The following is a 12,082-nucleotide window of genomic DNA, read 5'->3' as shown; positions in this document are numbered from 1 at the left end:
CCTAGGCAGTGTCAAAAGCTCTCTTACTCACCTGCAAGTAACACTGTAAACCGCTATCCACACCGATCACACAGTTGAGAAGGTGCTCCCGGGCAAGGCTACTGTATGCTGCAGGATTGTCTCGATCACCCAAATAGAGAGTGCTGAGGGCATAAACACACGACAAAATTTTTAGCAATTGCACTGTAACAGACACCTAGGCATTGTCAAAAGCTCTCTTACTCACCTGCAAGTAACACTGTAAACCGCTATCCACGCCGATCACACAGTTGAGAGGGTGCTCCCGGGCAAGGCTACTGTATGCTGCAGGATCGTCTCAATCACCTAAATAGAGAGTGCTGAGGGCATAAACACAAGACAACATTGTTAGAAATTGCACTACAACACACACCTAGGCATTGTCAAAAGCTCTCTTACTCACCTGCAAGTAACACTGTAAACCGCTATCCGCGCCGATCACACAGTTGAGAGGGTGCTCCCGGGCAAGGCTACCGTATGCTGCTGGATCGTCTCGATCACCTAAATAGAGAGTGCTGAGGGCATAAACACAAGACAACATTGTTAGAAATTGCACTACAACACACACCTAGGCAGTGTCAAAAGCTCTCTCAATCACCTGCAAGTAACACTGTAAACCGCTATCCACGCCGATCACACAGTTGAGAGGGTGCTCCCGGGCAAGGCTATTGTATGCTGCTGGATCGTCTCGATCACCTAAATAGAGAGTGCTGAGGGCATAAACACACGACAACATTTTTAGCAATTGCACTGTAACAGACACCTAGGCATTGTCAAAAGCTCTCTTACTCACCTGCAAGTAACACTGTATACCGCTATCCACGCCGATCACACAGTTGAGAGGGTGCTCCCGGGCAAGGCTACTGTATGCTGCAGGATCGTCTCAATCACCCAAATAGAGAGTGCTGAGGGCATAAACACACGACAAAATTTTTAGCAATTGCACTGTAACAGACACCTAGGCATTGTCAAAAGCTCTCTTACTCACCTGCCAGTAAAACTGTAAACCGCTATCCACGACGATATCACACAGTTGAGAGGGTGCTCCCGGGCAAGGCTACTGTATGCTGCAGGATTGTCTCGATCACCCAAATAGAGAGTGCTGAGGGCATAAACACACGACAAAATTTTTAGCAATTGCACTGTAACAGACACCTAGGCATTGTCAAAAGCTCTCTTACTCACCTGCAAGTAACACTGTAAACCGCTATCCACGCCGATCACGCAGTTGAGAGGGTGCTCCCGGGCAAGGTTACTGTATGCTGCAGGATCGTCTCAATCACCTAAATAGAGAGTGCTGAGGGCATAAACACAAGACAACATTGTTAGAAATTGCACTACAACACACACCTAGGCAGTGTCAAAAGCTCTCTGAATCACCTGCAAGTAACACTGTAAACCGCTATCCACGCCGATCACACAGTTGAGAGGGTGCTCCCGGGCAAGGCTATTGTATGCTGCTGGATCGTCTCGATCACCTAAATAGAGAGTGCTGAGGGCATAAACACAAGACAACATTGTTAGCAATTGCACTACAACAGACACCTAGGCAGTGTCAAAAGCTCTCTTACTCACCTGCAAGTAACACTGTAAACCGCTATCCACACCGATCACACAGTTGAGAAGGTGCTCCCGGGCAAGGCTACTGTATGCTGCAGGATTGTCTCGATCACCCAAATAGAGAGTGCTGAGGGCATAAACACACGACAAAATTTTTAGCAATTGCACTGTAACAGACACCTAGGCATTGTCAAAAGCTCTCTTACTCACCTGCAAGTAACACTGTAAACCGCTATCCACGCCGATCACACAGTTGAGAGGGTGCTCCCGGGCAAGGCTACTGTATGCTGCAGGATCGTCTCAATCACCTAAATAGAGAGTGCTGAGGGCATAAACACAAGACAACATTGTTAGAAATTGCACTACAACACACACCTAGGCATTGTCAAAAGCTCTCTTACTCACCTGCAAGTAACACTGTAAACCGCTATCCGCGCCGATCACACAGTTGAGAGGGTGCTCCCGGGCAAGGCTACCGTATGCTGCTGGATCGTCTCGATCACCTAAATAGAGAGTGCTGAGGGCATAAACACAAGACAACATTGTTAGCAATTGCACTACAACAGACACCTAGGCAGTGTCAAAAGCTCTCTTACTCACCTGCAAGTAACACTGTAAACCGCTATCCACACCGATCACACAGTTGAGAAGGTGCTCCCGGGCAAGGCTACTGTATGCTGCAGGATTGTCTCGATCACCCAAATAGAGAGTGCTGAGGGCATAAACACACGACAAAATTTTTAGCAATTGCACTGTAACAGACACCTAGGCATTGTCAAAAGCTCTCTTACTCACCTGCAAGTAACACTGTAAACCGCTATCCACGCCGATCACACAGTTGAGAGGGTGCTCCCGGGCAAGGCTACTGTATGCTGCAGGATCGTCTCAATCACCTAAATAGAGAGTGCTGAGGGCATAAACACAAGACAACATTGTTAGAAATTGCACTACAACACACACCTAGGCATTGTCAAAAGCTCTCTTACTCACCTGCAAGTAACACTGTAAACCGCTATCCGCGCCGATCACACAGTTGAGAGGGTGCTCCCGGGCAAGGCTACCGTATGCTGCTGGATCGTCTCGATCACCTAAATAGAGAGTGCTGAGGGCATAAACACAAGACAACATTGTTAGAAATTGCACTACAACACACACCTAGGCAGTGTCAAAAGCTCTCTCAATCACCTGCAAGTAACACTGTAAACCGCTATCCACGCCGATCACACAGTTGAGAGGGTGCTCCCGGGCAAGGCTATTGTATGCTGCTGGATCGTCTCGATCACCTAAATAGAGAGTGCTGAGGGCATAAACACACGACAAAATTTTTAGCAATTGCACTGTAACAGACACCTAGGCATTGTCAAAAGCTCTCTTACTCACCTGCAAGTAACACTGTATACCGCTATCCACGCCGATCACACAGTTGAGAGGGTGCTCCCGGGCAAGGCTACTGTATGCTGCAGGATCGTCTCAATCACCCAAATAGAGAGTGCTGAGGGCATAAACACACGACAAAATTTTTAGCAATTGCACTGTAACAGACACCTAGGCATTGTCAAAAGCTCTCTTACTCACCTGCCAGTAAAACTGTAAACCGCTATCCACGACGATATCACACAGTTGAGAGGGTGCTCCCGGGCAAGGCTACTGTATGCTGCAGGATTGTCTCGATCACCCAAATAGAGAGTGCTGAGGGCATAAACACACGACAAAATTTTTAGCAATTGCACTGTAACAGACACCTAGGCATTGTCAAAAGCTCTCTTACTCACCTGCAAGTAACACTGTAAACCGCTATCCACGCCGATCACGCAGTTGAGAGGGTGCTCCCGGGCAAGGTTACTGTATGCTGCAGGATCGTCTCAATCACCTAAATAGAGAGTGCTGAGGGCATAAACACAAGACAACATTGTTAGAAATTGCACTACAACACACACCTAGGCAGTGTCAAAAGCTCTCTGAATCACCTGCAAGTAACACTGTAAACCGCTATCCACGCCGATCACACAGTTGAGAGGGTGCTCCCGGGCAAGGCTATTGTATGCTGCTGGATCGTCTCGATCACCTAAATAGAGAGTGCTGAGGGCATAAACACAAGACAACATTGTTAGCAATTGCACTACAACAGACACCTAGGCAGTGTCAAAAGCTCTCTTACTCACCTGCAAGTAACACTGTAAACCGCTATCCACACCGATCACACAGTTGAGAAGGTGCTCCCGGGCAAGGCTACTGTATGCTGCAGGATTGTCTCGATCACCCAAATAGAGAGTGCTGAGGGCATAAACACACGACAAAATTTTTAGCAATTGCACTGTAACAGACACCTAGGCATTGTCAAAAGCTCTCTTACTCACCTGCAAGTAACACTGTAAACCGCTATCCACGCCGATCACACAGTTGAGAGGGTGCTCCCGGGCAAGGCTACTGTATGCTGCAGGATCGTCTCAATCACCTAAATAGAGAGTGCTGAGGGCATAAACACAAGACAACATTGTTAGAAATTGCACTACAACACACACCTAGGCATTGTCAAAAGCTCTCTTACTCACCTGCAAGTAACACTGTAAACCGCTATCCGCGCCGATCACACAGTTGAGAGGGTGCTCCCGGGCAAGGCTACCGTATGCTGCTGGATCGTCTCGATCACCTAAATAGAGAGTGCTGAGGGCATAAACACAAGACAACATTGTTAGAAATTGCACTACAACACACACCTAGGCAGTGTCAAAAGCTCTCTCAATCACCTGCAAGTAACACTGTAAACCGCTATCCACGCCGATCACACAGTTGAGAGGGTGCTCCCGGGCAAGGCTATTGTATGCTGCTGGATCGTCTCGATCACCTAAATAGAGAGTGCTGAGGGCATAAACACACGACAAAATTTTTAGCAATTGCACTGTAACAGACACCTAGGCATTGTCAAAAGCTCTCTTACTCACCTGCAAGTAACACTGTATACCGCTATCCACGCCGATCACACAGTTGAGAGGGTGCTCCCGGGCAAGGCTACTGTATGCTGCAGGATTGTCTCAATCACCTAAATAGAGAGTGCTGAGGGCATAAACACAAGACAACATTGTTAGAAATTGCACTACAACACACACCTAGGCAGTGTCAAAAGCTCTCTCAATCACCTGCAAGTAACACTGTAAACCGCTATCCACGCCGATCACACAGTTGAGAGGGTGCTCCCGGGCAAGGCTATTGTATGCTGCTGGATCGTCTCGATCACCTAAATAGAGAGTGCTGAGGGCATAAACACAAGACAACATTGTTAGCAATTGCACTACAACAGACACCTAGGCAGTGTCAAAAGCTCTCTCAATCACCTGCAAGTAACACTGTAAAACGCTATCCACGCCAATCACACAGTTGAGAGGGTGCTCCCGGGCAAGGCTACTGTATGCTGCTGGATCGTCTCGATCACCTAAATAGAGAGTGCTGAGGGCATAAACACAAGACAACATTGTTAGCAATTGCACTACAACAGACACCTAGGCAGTGTCAAAAGCTCTCTTACTCACCTGCAAGTAACACTGTAAACCGCTATCCACGCCGATCACACAGTTGAGAGGGTGCTCCCGGGCAAGGCTACTGTATGCTGCTGGATCGTCTCGATCACCTAAATAGAGAGTGCTGAGGGCATAAACACAAGACAACATTGTTAGAAATTGCACTACAACACACACCTAGGCAGTGTCAAAAGCTCTCTCAATCACCAGCAAGTAACACTGTAAAACGCTATCCACGCCGATCACACAGTTGAGAGGGTGCTCCCGTTCAAGGCTACTGTATGCTGCTGGATCGTCTCGATCACCTAAATAGAGAGTGCTGAGGGCATAAACACAAGACAACATTGTTAGAAATTGCACTACAACACACACCTAGGCAGTGTCAAAAGCTCTCTCAATCACCTGCAAGTAACACTGTAAACCGCTATCCACGCCGATCACACAGTTGAGAGGGTGCTCCCGGGCAAGGCTACTGTATGCTGCTGGATCGTCTCGATCACCTAAATAGAGAGTGCTGAGGGCATAAACACAAGACAACATTGTTAGCAATTGCACTACAACAGACACCTAGGCAGTGTCAAAAGCTCTCTCAATCACCTGCAAGTAACACTGTAAACCGCTATCCACGAGGATCACACAGTTGAGAAGGTGCTCCCGGGCAAGGCTACTGTATGCTGCAGGATCGTCTCAATCACCTAAATAGAGAGTGCTGAGGGCATAAACACAAGACAACATTGTTAGAAATTGCACTACAACAGACACCTAGGCAGTGTCAAAAGCTCTCTCAATCACCTGCAAGTAACACTGTAAACCACTATCCACGAGGATCACACAGTTGAGAGGGTGCTCCCGGGCAAGGCCACTGTATGCTGCTGGATCGTCTCGATCACCCAAATAGAGAGTGCTGAGGGCGTAAACCCCCCCCAAAAAAGTTAACAATTGCACAATATGATGTTGGTATAAAAAGACAGTTTGGTGAACCACAGGAGCCAGCATGCCAGGTGATAAGTATAATATAATATCATGATTCAAAATCTACTTAAAACTGCATGGCTGGCCTCATGTTGCTTGAAAAACACAGTTTGGTGAACCACAGGATCCAGCATGCCAGGTGATATGTAAAATATAATGTCAAGATTCCAAATCTACATTAAACTGCATGGCAGGGCTCATGTTGCTTGAAAAACACATTTTGGTGAACCACAGGAGCCAGCATGCCTGGTGATATGTATAATCTAATAGCAAGATTAGAAATCTACATTAAACTGCATGGCAGGGCACATGTTGATTGAAAAACACAGTTTAGTGAACCACAGGAACCAGCATGCCCGGTGATATGTATAATATAATATCAAGATTCCAAATCTACATTAAACTGCATGGCAGGGCTCATGTTCTCTGAAAAACACAGTTTGGTGAACCACAGGAGCCAGCATGCCTGGTGATAAGTATAATATAATAGCAAGATTAGAAATCTACATTAAACTGCATGGCAGGGCACATGTTCTCTGAAAAACACAGTTTGGTGAAACACATGAGCCAGCATGCCTGGTGATATGTATAATATAATGTCAAGATTCCAAATCTACATTAAACTGCATGGCAGGCCTCATGTTGCTTGAAAAACACAGTTTGGTGAACAACAGGATCCAGCATGCCAGGTGATATGTAAAATATAATATCAAGATTCCAAATCTACATTAAACTGCATGGCAGGCCTCATGTTGCTTGAAAAACACAGTTTGGTGAACAACATGATCCAGCATGCCTGGTGATATGTATAATCTAATAGCAAGATTAGAAATCTACATTAAAGTGCATGGCAGGGCACATGTTGATTGAAAAACACAGTTTGGTGAACCACAGGATCCAGCATGCCAGGTGATATGTAAAATATAATATCAAGATTCCAATTCTACATTAAACTGCATGGCAGGGCTCATGTTGCTTGAAAAACACATTTTGGTGAACCACAGGAGCCAGCATGCCTGGTGATATGTATAATCTAATAGCAAGATTAGAAATCTACATTAAAGTGCATGGCAGGGCACATGTTGATTGAAAAACACAGTTTGGTGAACCACAGGAACCAGCATGCCCGGTGATATGTATAATATAATATCAAGATTCCAAATCTACATTAAACTGCATGGCAGGGCTCATGTTCTCTGAAAAACACAGTTTGGTGAACCACAGGAGCCAGCATGCCTGGTGATAAGTATAATATAATAGCAAGATTAGAAATCTACATTAAACTGCATGGCAGGCCTCATGTTGCTTGAAAAACACAGTTTGGTGAACAACAGGATCCAGCATGCCAGGTGATATGTAAAATATAATATCAAGATTCCAAATCTACATTAAACTGCAGGGCAGGGCTCATGTTGCTTGAAAAACACATTTTGGTGAACCACAGGAGCCAGCATGCCTGGTGATATGTATAAACTGATAGCAAGATTAGAAATCTACATTAAACTGCATAGCAGGGCACATGTTGATTGAAAAACACAATTTGGTGAACCACAGGAACCAGCATGCCAGGTGATATGTATAATATAATATCAAGATTCCAAATCTACATTAAACTGCATGGCAGGGCTCATGTTGCTTGAAAAACACAGTTTGGTGAACCACAGGAGCCAGCATGCCTGGTGATAAGTATAATATAATAGCAAGATTAGAAATCTACATTAAACTGCATGGCAGGGCACATGTTCTCTGAAAAACACAGTTTGGTGAACCACAAGAGCCAGCATGCCCGGTGATATGTTTAATATAATATCATGTTTCAAAATCCACATTGAACAGCATGGCAGGGCACATGTTGGTTGTAAAAGAAAATTTGGTGAACCACATGAGGCAGCAGGGCAAGACATATGTGTAGTGTCACATCAGATTTAAGAAACCACATGAGCCTGCACGTAAGGGCACATGTTGGTTGTAAAAGACAGTTTGGTGGGTCGCAGGAGACAGCAGATTGATGTTAAAATCGTGGTGAACTGAAAGACCGGATTGACGACCCCCTAATTTTTTTTTTTTAAATGACAGTTAACGTTTAATACTTATCCCATCACCAAAATATTACTTAAACTGCAAAATAACAGGCAAACAGTTAATGGAGCAGGGAGTCTAAATTATTGTTGACGCCCCAATTAAATTTTTTTTTTTTAATTAGCTAACTGTAATGTTTTACAGACATCTATGTTTTCAACGAAATTGTTCTATCGTAAAATATATTACCTGCCTGTTTTCACGCTGTGGCACAAATGGTCTGTAAAGGATTAGAGGCATAGACTGAGTCTTACTATGAAAAAAATTTATTTCCCGACCCTCCCTTTTTTAGTAGAAAAAAAAAAAAGAAAAAAAAAATTCAACCAATGAAATGAAGGACACACACACTAAAATATGACATGGGTTTTTTAATATTTTTTTTTTTTCTCATCAGGCATCCAATCGTTATTAACAAATTTAAAATATACTCCTCCTGGAGGAGTGGATATGTAAATAATTTTGCCCGCGTTAAACAGGGAAATTTTACAAATTGGCGCTTTATTTAATCGGCCAACACTTCTCAATAGTTACTCCTTATGGGCGTGTTATTACCGCTCCTTTCCTCATTGTGCACGTTGCACGTAGAAACGTGCTACCAAGTTGCGTAGTCACTTGAACGGAAGTGCTAGGCCGATACCGGAAATGAAGACGCGCGCAACGACCAGAAGGCCTTTACGAAGTTCGGATCACATCATGCGCCGTAGAGGTCGTCCTTACCAAGCTGAAAAGGGAGTAAGCGATGCAGCGTTTGTGGCAGCACAGTCCGCCTCCGCAAATGTCGACAATGACCGTGTTCACAGAATGCAAACTAGATTCATAAAAGAAAGGCGTCCACCGATGGCGCAGCAGAAATCTAAATCGAAATGTGTACAAGCAACCCGAAAACTGACATCCACTCCTCTCAAGTCCACTCCTGTGAGTAAAGGTAATCAGCAGCTAAACAACATATACCCTCAGTCAACTGGAAATGACATTGATAATGGTCCGCCGCAGATAGATACAACATTAAAATTATCAAGATCAAGACCCAAAAAGCAGTTAAAAACTACTTCACCTGCTACTCAAGTACCCAAAACGGTGTCAAAAACAATACAGTTATGTAATGTTGAATCAGAAATGCAGGTATCTGAGGAAGTGACAGCAACACATCAGTTATCAGTAGTTGTGCCATCAGTACTGCAATTATCAACAGGTGTGCCATCCCCAAAGCAGTCTGTCTTCTCGACAGCTGTACAGTTACCTGCAGCTGTTTCTGTTCCTGAGCAGTTATCTGTACCTTTTTCATCGTCCGTTCAGCTGTCTACAAATTATTCATGTTCACAACAGTATAAGCCTGTAGAAGATTCTACTATGCTGGTAAGTGAGCTTGTTTCAGCGAATAACCATTTGTCTTCCTCTATGGTGTCTCCTGTGCAGTTATCAACTTGTGTGTCAACAACAGATTATGAAAGTACAGCTGTACCATCTTCAATGCAATCATCTACCTGTGTTGCATCAATAAACCAACCTTGTACTAACGAGGACTCTCCTATGCAGTCATGTACACGGTTTAAAACAAGTAAGTTTAGTACACCTGATATGGGGAATCCTATACAGTTACAACCACAAACTGCATCATCAAATGTTATACAACAATGTCAAGTCAATAGATGTCAGGTTGGTCTGCTGAATCAGTCAAACACAAGAGTAATGCAAAAGCATCCAAATTGCACACCTACGAACATTTTTCACAACAAGAGGTTGGATGTAGCAGAGCATCAGCAAGTCAGTAAATCTGAGTTCACAACACATTTGCTACCTAATGTGAACACTCACAATGATAGTAATGATGTATTACAAGGGAATGGTCATTCACCTTCTTCAGCACAAAATACACATATCATGACTACACAGAGTATGCTTATTACAAGTATGCCCCCCAAAAAAAGAGTTCTTTTAAATATGGAGCAGAAACTAGTCATGCCACCAAAAACATCAATACCACAGAGTTCTTCATGGATTAGTCAAGGTCATGTGGCTGAGGCAACATGTGGGACTGAACAAGAAACAGGGTATTACCAGCCGAAAGAGCAATACTACAACGATTACAAAGATATTGAATGTACAGATCATGAATCCAATACAGATGAAGATGTTGATTATTCAGCTACTTTTCAATCCGATCAAGACACACCCCAAGAAGAACAGATGTCGTCTTCTGACAAGGAAGTTAATGTTTATGATTCCGGTAACCAAGATAATGTCACAGAACACCGTTCTAAAGTTACAAGAAAAATTATTCGAAGAGCAGCTAAGTTTACCACTGCTGAAAATGAAATGCTTTGTGCCCTAGTGTGTCCAAAATACGATTTTCTCATTAGAAGACGGAAACAAGTGGAAACCATTGAAGAGAAGCATAGAATATGGGAAGACATCTCAAGGAAGGTATGTTGTACTATTATATATGACAATAATATGAAATTTCGAGTTTTAGTGTATTAGTAATATGTTAGTGCACAACGAACGTAGATTTTCTGTAACAATCCATTGGCTTGCAAACGTGTTTGTTTCCCTTGAATTTTTCAAAAGTTTTTCATATAACTGACACATACATGAATCAATTGTATTGGAATTCCACATGAAAGACTAACAAAAAAGGGATGACCACTTGAGAAGTGAAATGTAAATCATACCTGAATACAAACATTATTTACAAATCAATAACTGCACAGTGGTGTGTGTGCCTAATTTATCGGCCACCCCTTTCAGCTTAGTGCAGTCAGTTTCCATAGCCATTGCTGATGATTGCTAATGACTAAATAGAGTGCACCTGTGTGTAATCTAATGTTCATATAAATACAGCTGCTATGTGAGGGCCTCAGATTGTGTTAGAGAATATTTGGAGCTACAAAACCTTAAGGTCCAAAGAACACACAAGACAGGCCAGGGATCAAGTTACAGAAAAATTTAAAGCAGGCTTAGGGTCCCAAAGCCCAGATTTATAAGCAAACTATGCCGAACCTGAGTGCACAGGAGAGAAAAGCACTTGACTGGTTTAAAAAGCAAGAGGGGTTGTTCATAAGGAATGCAGACAAGGGTGGTAGTTTGGTCATTATGTCCAGCCACCAATATAAATCAGAGGCCGAAAGGCAGTTGGGAGATGAACAAACTTATCGCCTGCTCCCTTGTGACCCGACCCCCCGCTACCAGTCGAGACTCCGGACCCTCCTGCGTGGGGGGGCCGAGAGGGGATTCCTCCCCAACAAATTGGCGGTGGATCTCCTCCCGGCCTACCCCAGGAGACCGGTCTGGTACCACATCCCAAAGCTGCACAAGTCCATGGAAACACCGCCGGGACGTCCCATAGTTTCGGGTTGTGGATCTCTCACCGAGAGACTGTCCAGGTACCTGGACCACCTCCTACGCCCCTTGTTGAAGGGAGTACCCTCACATTTAAGAGACACACTAGAGGTGTTGCAGATGGTGGAGCGCACCACTTGGGTCCCCAACGACAGACTGGCCACTATTGATGTGGTCAGTCTGTATAGTAGGATTCCCCAAGACCTGGGGGTGCAGGCCGTCAGAAGGTACTTAAAACGTACTAACAAGGATGATGATTTCATTGAATTTATCTGCCAATGTTTGGATTTTGTACTCACCCATAATGCTTTCATGTTCGACGGTCGTTGGTACCGCCAGGTCGCGGGAACAGCTATGGGGACCCCGGTGGCGTGCTCCTTTGCCAATCTGTTTTTAGGGGCGTGGGAGGAGTCTGTGGTTCACTCGGACAAGAATCCGTTCCGGGTGTGCATCAGACAGTGGTCCAGGTACGTGGACGACATCCTGGTAGTGTGGTCGGGTTCTGAGGCTCAATTTACGCAATTCGTTGGCTACTTGAATGTTAATGATATAAACATGCAGTTCACATCAGAAATGTTTGGAGAAGAGGTGGTCTTCCT

The sequence above is a fragment of the Hyperolius riggenbachi genome, chromosome 9 (genome assembly GCF_040937935.1).
Source record: "Hyperolius riggenbachi isolate aHypRig1 chromosome 9, aHypRig1.pri, whole genome shotgun sequence".
NCBI lineage: Eukaryota > Metazoa > Chordata > Amphibia > Anura > Hyperoliidae > Hyperolius > Hyperolius riggenbachi.
This window is presented reverse-complemented; position numbering follows the sequence as displayed.